The following is a 7024-nucleotide window of genomic DNA, read 5'->3' as shown; positions in this document are numbered from 1 at the left end:
ACTGAAGCCCACGTGCCTAGAGCCCATGCTCCGCAACAAGAGAAGCCACCGCAATGAGACGTCCATGCACCGCAACGAAGAGTAGCCCCCGCTTGCTGCAACGAGAGAAAGCCCACGCACAGCAACAAAGATCCAACGCAGCTAAAAATTAATTAATTAATTAATTTTTTAAAAAACCTGTTTCTCTCCCTTACCTACCTCCATGCCCACTATCACTCCTCACTCCCCAAATGCCCAGGGGAAGGGCGGAGGGAGAAGGGGGGCACAAAAACTGACTAGCTTTTGCATTTCAATAAAATATTTATTTCTTGCATAATCTGCCAGCAAATTAGATCAAAGAGCTGTCAGTTTATAAAATCATGCCATTTATGAAGGGAACAAACTTAAAATATACTCAGTTTAAAATAACAGTCACCAAGAGGCAAGATTGATTTTGGTAGCTAGAACAGATCTAGGAACTAGAAGAGAGTACAAAAGACAGAGACTCAGAACATTTCCTCTATAGCACTGTATCAAACACCTTTTTCAAAACTTAAGTAAGAAAATCATAGTAATAATAGTAAACTTGTATTTATTGAGATCTTACCTTGTGCCAGGCCAGACACTTTACAAAGTTTTATTTATAATCCTACTGCATGGGAAATATATTTATTCTCATTTTTCAGACGAGAAATCTGAGAATCAGGGAACTTGCTAAGAATACACTACAAGGAAGCAGTGAGGACCACCCAGTTCACCAGCCCAGACTACTTCCTGGGATGTGCTACCAAGAGAGATACACGTCATGGCTAAACAGCCTACATTCTAAGTGAGCCTTGGATTCAAATGTTTCTTTTAATTGCACACTTATTCAAGGCATGGCAGAACCTAATTTGAGCTTAAAAAATATATGGTCCTCTACTGTATAGCACAGGGAACTCTGCTCAATATTATGTAACAACCTAATGGGAAAAGAATTTGAAAAAGAATGATACATGTATAACTGGATCACTTTGCTGTACACCTGAAACTAACACAACATTGTTAATCAACTATACTCCAATATAAAATAAAAAGTTTTTAAAAATAAAAATAAATTAAAAAAAAATATGTTCCTTGAAGCTATTCAAATACTGGCTACAATAAACCAACAGGAGAAGCTGAACTTGTGCCCTGAGTCAAAAGCATCGCTATGTTTCATGTTAGAGTTTGATGGAAAGGGACTGAGAGCCAACCTTGCATATATTACCTGCTACAGTATCCATAGCTCTTTTCTTGTCCAGGGGCTTAAGCTCCCTCATAAGGTGGTAAGAGAATAAGAAGATGCTTTGTGCACCACCTCTGGACCAGCTCTCTCCTCTGGGCTCCAGATCATAACCAATGCCATTTGGATGCCCCAATTCATCTTGTCCAGAACTGAACTCATCCTTTCCCCCCAAACTACCTCCTGGTTTCCTATCTGCATGAATAGCCTTTCCAGCCTCCCAAGGGCCCGAGGCAGTAACTGGGGTGAGATCCCTAACTTCCCATCCCCCACTTCTGACACTCCCCAAGTCATGTCAGTTTTGTTCCTTAAAGTCTCAGACCTGTCCATTCCATTCTGTCTATTCTATGTCTCTCCCACTACTGCAACCGCCCGCTAACCAGACTCACACTTTTCACCTTGCCCTGTCCTAACCATCCACTGCATCTATTCCAGAGCAAAAGTTCTAGAGTAAATCTAGGGAGTTCCCTGGCGGTCCAGTGGTTTGGACTTGGTGCTTTCACTGCCGGGGCCCGGGTTCAACCCCTGGTCAGGGACCTAAGATCCTCAAAGCTGCATGGTGTGGCCTAAAAAAAAAAAAAGTAAATCTAATCGTGACACTTTTCTTCTTAAAACCAAATGACCTCCCTATTGCCCCTCTCCCAGATATTTTTTAACAGCTTCATTGAGATATAATTCGCATATCATACCCATGTATAGCACACAGTTCCATGGTTTTACTACACTAGCAGAGTTGTACAGCCATCACCAGGATCCATTTTAGAACATTTTCGTCAGGCAAAAAGAACCTCCAGATCCATTAGCAGTCAGTTCCCATTTTTCCTCAACCCCTGGCAATTAATAATCCACTTTCTGCCTCGTTGAATTTGTCTATTATTCTGACATTTTACATAAATGAAATCATACAAGATATGGTCCTTTATGACTGCCTTCTTTCACTTAGCATAATGTTTTCAAGGTTCATCCATGTTGTAGCAGGTATCAGAACTTCTTTCCTCTTTTATGGCTGAATAATATTCCATCCTATGGATAGACCACGTTTTGTTTACCTGTTCATCAGCTGATAGGCATTTGGGTAGCTTCCACTTTGGGCTATTATGAATAATGCTGCTATGAACATTCACATGCAGGTCTTTGTATGGACGTATGCTTTTGTTTCTCTTGGCTAGACCTGAGTGGAACTGCTGGGTCATATGGTAAGTTTATGTTTAACTTCTTAAGAAACTGCCAAACCGTTTTCCTGTTTTCTAAAGTAGCTGCACCACCCCCAGATACTGTAAAGCCAAGTTGTTTAACACGGTTTATAAAGCCCTTCCTAACCTGGTTGCAGCCTACCTTTTCCCCTTCATCTCCATTGACACCCCAACTCAAACTGTATACTGTATACAGTTCAAACTGTATGCTCGACTTAGCCTTCCCTAAAAAATATATATCCTCTCTCTCCTTTGGGCTTCTGTAAACACTGTTTCCCACGCTTGGACTACTCTCCAGGCCAATGCCCACGGGTCCTCGGGCCTCAGTTTCTGTGACCCTTCCTTCCAGGGCCCCCAACAAGACTAGTGTTACTCCCTTGTGTGTGTGACTTGAATTGACTGCTCTGGCAGCACTTGTCACACTGCATTATCATTGCCTTTGCCATGAGCATTGCCATTGCTGGTCTCGATCCTCTTTTTTTTTTTTTTTTTTTTTAGATTCCATATATATGTGTTAGCATACGGTATTTGTTTTTCTCTTTCTGATTTACTTCACTCTGTATGACAGACTCTAGGTCCATCCACCTCACTACAAATAATTCAATTTCATTTCTTTTTTATGGCTGAGTAATATTCCATTGTATATATGTGCCACATCTTAAAAATACGGAATGCTTCACGAATTTGCGTGTCATCCTTGTGCAGGGGCCATGCTAATCTTCTCTGTATCGTTCCAATTTTAGTATATGTGCTGCTGAAGCGAGCACTCGATCCTCTTTTTTTATTTTTTGTTTTTTTGGCCACGTGGCATGTGGGATCTTGGTTGCCCCACCAGGGATCGAACCAGTGCCCCCTGCATTGGCAGCACCGAGTCCTAATCATGGGACCGCCAGGGAAGTCCCACTGGTCTAGATCATTTACTAACAAGTAAGCTCACTGAGGGTAAGGATTATACTTTTCTTCCCCAGCCTGGACTTGGTGTCTTGGAGGTCAATAAATATTTGATAAACGTATAAATTCCCTGGTCATCACTCTTCTTCCCTGGGAGGTTAAAGCTGTGGTGCCAGGATCCAGAGCTCCTTTCTCCCAAAGGAAATCATTCGCAAACCATCTTGGAAATGCACAATCTGATTTTCAAAATAAAACATTTGTAGTTCCTTCCTAATTCTGTTTTGCTCAGGCTAATAATAAAATGAGTTGGCATTTCTTGGGTATATATCAACTGACAGTAGAGGGAGCCCAGCCAAGAATGTGTTAGGTGACGGGTAGGAGTCTATGCGATTAAAAATAGACCGTGTGTAATAATGAAGAATTGAAACTTACTCAAATGACCAACAATTAGGAAATAGTTAAATAAATTCTGAGATTAGACAGATAGATAATTAGATGAATAATACTGACATTAAAATTGTAAATAGGGAATGGTCTGTTCGAAACAATCCTAAAACTAAAACCAGAACCCCAACTAGAATCAACACATTGATTACAACTATGCAATATTGTGTATGTACAATGACAATGACAAGAAATGTCACGTCATAGAACCAAATGAATAGTAGGTGTTTTATAATGAAACTTAGAATTTTGTTTTTTCGATGGTTTTTAGCTTTTGCTGCAAAAATCTATAACAAATAATTGTGATGCATTGTATCCTAAGTGTGTATCATAAATTGAAACTATTGAGCTTTTCTAAGGTACCTAAGGCACGGTTTATAATTTGTTGGATATATATGATGCATTGCATCCCCTAAGTAAAAAATATATGTGTGCATATGTATGTATGTGTATATACAGATACCTATATTTGGCTTTCATATGCTCTCAGAGAAGGTAAAATGTTTTCACTTTGTCATTGCCCCTCGCCTCCGTACTTCTGGGAGTCAGATAAACAAGCACTACGGTATTATCTCCTCTTTACCAGGTTAACTTTAAACACAATATGAAACTGAGATTTATGAGGCCATTTGCTCAAAGTGACAAGCTAGCAAGGATCAGAACCAAGACCAGAAGCCAGGTGCCTTGGCACAAACACAAATTCTTGACTCCGCACAAAAACCTGAGCCAGGATGACCAGGATGAGAGCAGCATGGGCTCGCTTCACTCACTCAGGGTCCTCAGTGTTCTTCCCTGAAGGACCTTGCACAGCATCTTACACAAGGAGATGCTCGGATAGCATTTGTTCAAGGGACTGATGCATCAGTGGATCCATCGATGGGCAGGAATTTAACAGGTAGACACTGATCAGCAAAAATTCTTCGGTACACTTGGTGGTATCAGTCTTCACCAGATCTTCACTACTATTTAATATCTTTCCTCTACACATATTCTATCCATTCATTTATTCGTTCAGCAATTGATTATTAGGCAACTACTATGTGTAGGAAACTGTGTCACTAGTTTACAGAATTATAGAAATAAGGTATTAGTCTTACCTTCAGGATACTTATCATCTACTAGGAGAATGAGATTTGCATTTTAAAAATCTCTATAATTCTTGGCAGAATATGAGATGAAGGGAGGATAGACAGTGTTCAGAGAGTCCAGAGGAGAGAGAAAAGGTATTTAGCTGAAAGAATAAAGGCAAGGGCTTCCCTGGTGGCGCAGTGGTTGAGAATCCACCTGCCAATGCAGGGGACACGGGTTCGAGCCCTGGTCTGGGAAGATCCCACATGCCGCGGAGCAGCTGGGCCCGTGAGCCACAACTACTGAGCCTGCGCGTCTGGAGCCTGTGCTCCGCAACAAGAGAGGCCGCGATAGTGAGAGGCCCACGCACCGCGATGAAGAGTGGCCCCCGCTTGCCACAATTAGAGAAAGCCCTCGCACAGAAACGAAGACCCAACACAGCCATAAATAATAAATAAATAAATAAAAATTAAAAAAAAAAAAAAGAATAAAGGCAAGCTTCACGGAAATGAGGCATTTCGGCAGGGCCTTGAATGACAGGAACAATTTCACAAGAAGAGCTGGGGGAGGACATTTCAGGAGAAGCAAAGCATTTTAACAAAGGCACAAGGTGAAAATTTTCACAAAGGTGAGGATCTAAGAAACACTCAGTTTCCTTAGAGAAACACATTTTAGCTAAAACGTGTTCTTTTTTTTTCCCACAGTCGCTTTTTCCAGTCTCTTTGCCTAAAGGGAGCTGGACGGTGCTTTAGCCAAAACTCTCCTCTGACTTGGGCAGGTGCTAGAACTCGGGCCCCAGTTCTGTAGAAATGTACTGTGAGGGCTGGTCTGTGAATGTCCTCTCTTTTATGAACAAGGTAGAAGGTATTATTAGCCTTGTTTTAGAGCGAGTGTGAAACAAAGGTGCAGAGAGACTGGGAACTTTCTCAAGGTCACAGGATGAGTCAGCTGGAAAGAAACCCTAGAACAAGGGCTGCCCCTCTCCAAAGGAGCCCGCAGAGGCACGTCTGCACCAGGGGACAACGTGTTCCCACCCAGAACCCCCGGCATCTGCAGTGCCTTTTCCTAGGAGTTCAGCACACACGGCAGACGTGATTTCGTTCTCTCAGCACCCACTGAAGTCGGGTGAAGGCGTCTTTATGTTCTTTTCTCAAGTAGACAAACTAAAAGTCCCCAAGGTATCCTAAGTAGTTCATCTGCGAGCAAGTAATATGTCAAAGTCACATTGATGATTGACTCAAGAGCAGTGTTCTTTTTGACTCTTGTCTTGGGACCAAAGGCCAGCTAGAGAGGTGGTGGTTTGAAGGTTGAAACGTGGCATTTTAAGACCTGAGTTCTGATCCCAGCTCTGTCCCTCACCTGCTGTTTGATTTTGGGCAATCACTCAACCTCACTGAACCTCAGTTTCCTCATCCATAAAATGGAAACAATATATCTTCGCAGGGGCTTCCCTGGTGGTGCAGTGTTTAAGAATCCGCCTGCCAATGCAGGGGACACCGGTTCGAGCCCTGGTACAGGAGGATCCCACATGCCGTGGAGCAACTAAGCCCGTGCGCCACAACTACTGAGCCCGCATGCCACAACTACTGAAGCCCGTGCCCCTAGAGCCCGTGCTTGGCAACAAGAGAAGCCACCTCAATAAGAAGCCCACGCACCGCAACGAAGAGTAGCCCCCGCTCACCACAACTAGAGAAAGCCCGTGTGCAGCAACGAAGACCCAATGCAGTCAAAAATAAATAAATAAATTTATTTTTTAAAAAAATTATATATATATATATATATATATATATATATGTATATATCTTTGTTCTCAGCATGTATTTTTTTCTTTCATCTGATGGGGCTTGCATTCTAATGCCTCCACATGTATTTTTAAATGCTAAGAAAAACAGCTGAGAGAAAACCCACAAATCCATTAAAAATGGTTACTTTGGGGGGAGGAGAATGGAACTGATCAGCTTCTATTTGTATACCCAATGTACTTCTATTTCATTTGGAATTGCTTAAAATGACCCAGGCAAACAAATAAAGGATAAAAATAACAGCAACCTTATAAATTACTGTTTGAAAAGTACCTAGCACAGTGATTGCCAAAGACCTCCTTCTTGACAAAAGTTAGTTTTACATTTAAAAATTAATCATTATGTAATGTGGCAAAAAGGAGGCGGAATCAAGGCAGGAAATC

General features: G+C 41.8%; 1 non-coding gene across 1 annotated transcript; it reads right to left on the bottom strand.

Moving 5' to 3' along the window:
• Nucleotides 1-3096: 3096 nt before the first annotated feature.
• On the bottom strand, nucleotides 3097-3203 carry LOC132368305 (U6 spliceosomal RNA). The gene has a single exon (XR_009504042.1). It is a non-coding gene; the product is annotated as a U6 spliceosomal RNA (small nuclear RNA).
• Nucleotides 3204-7024: the final 3821 nt, after the last annotated feature.

The sequence above is a fragment of the Balaenoptera ricei genome, chromosome 6, assembly GCF_028023285.1.
Source record: "Balaenoptera ricei isolate mBalRic1 chromosome 6, mBalRic1.hap2, whole genome shotgun sequence".
Classification (NCBI taxonomy): Eukaryota; Metazoa; Chordata; class Mammalia; order Artiodactyla; family Balaenopteridae; genus Balaenoptera; species Balaenoptera ricei.
This window is presented reverse-complemented; position numbering and strand designations above follow the sequence as displayed.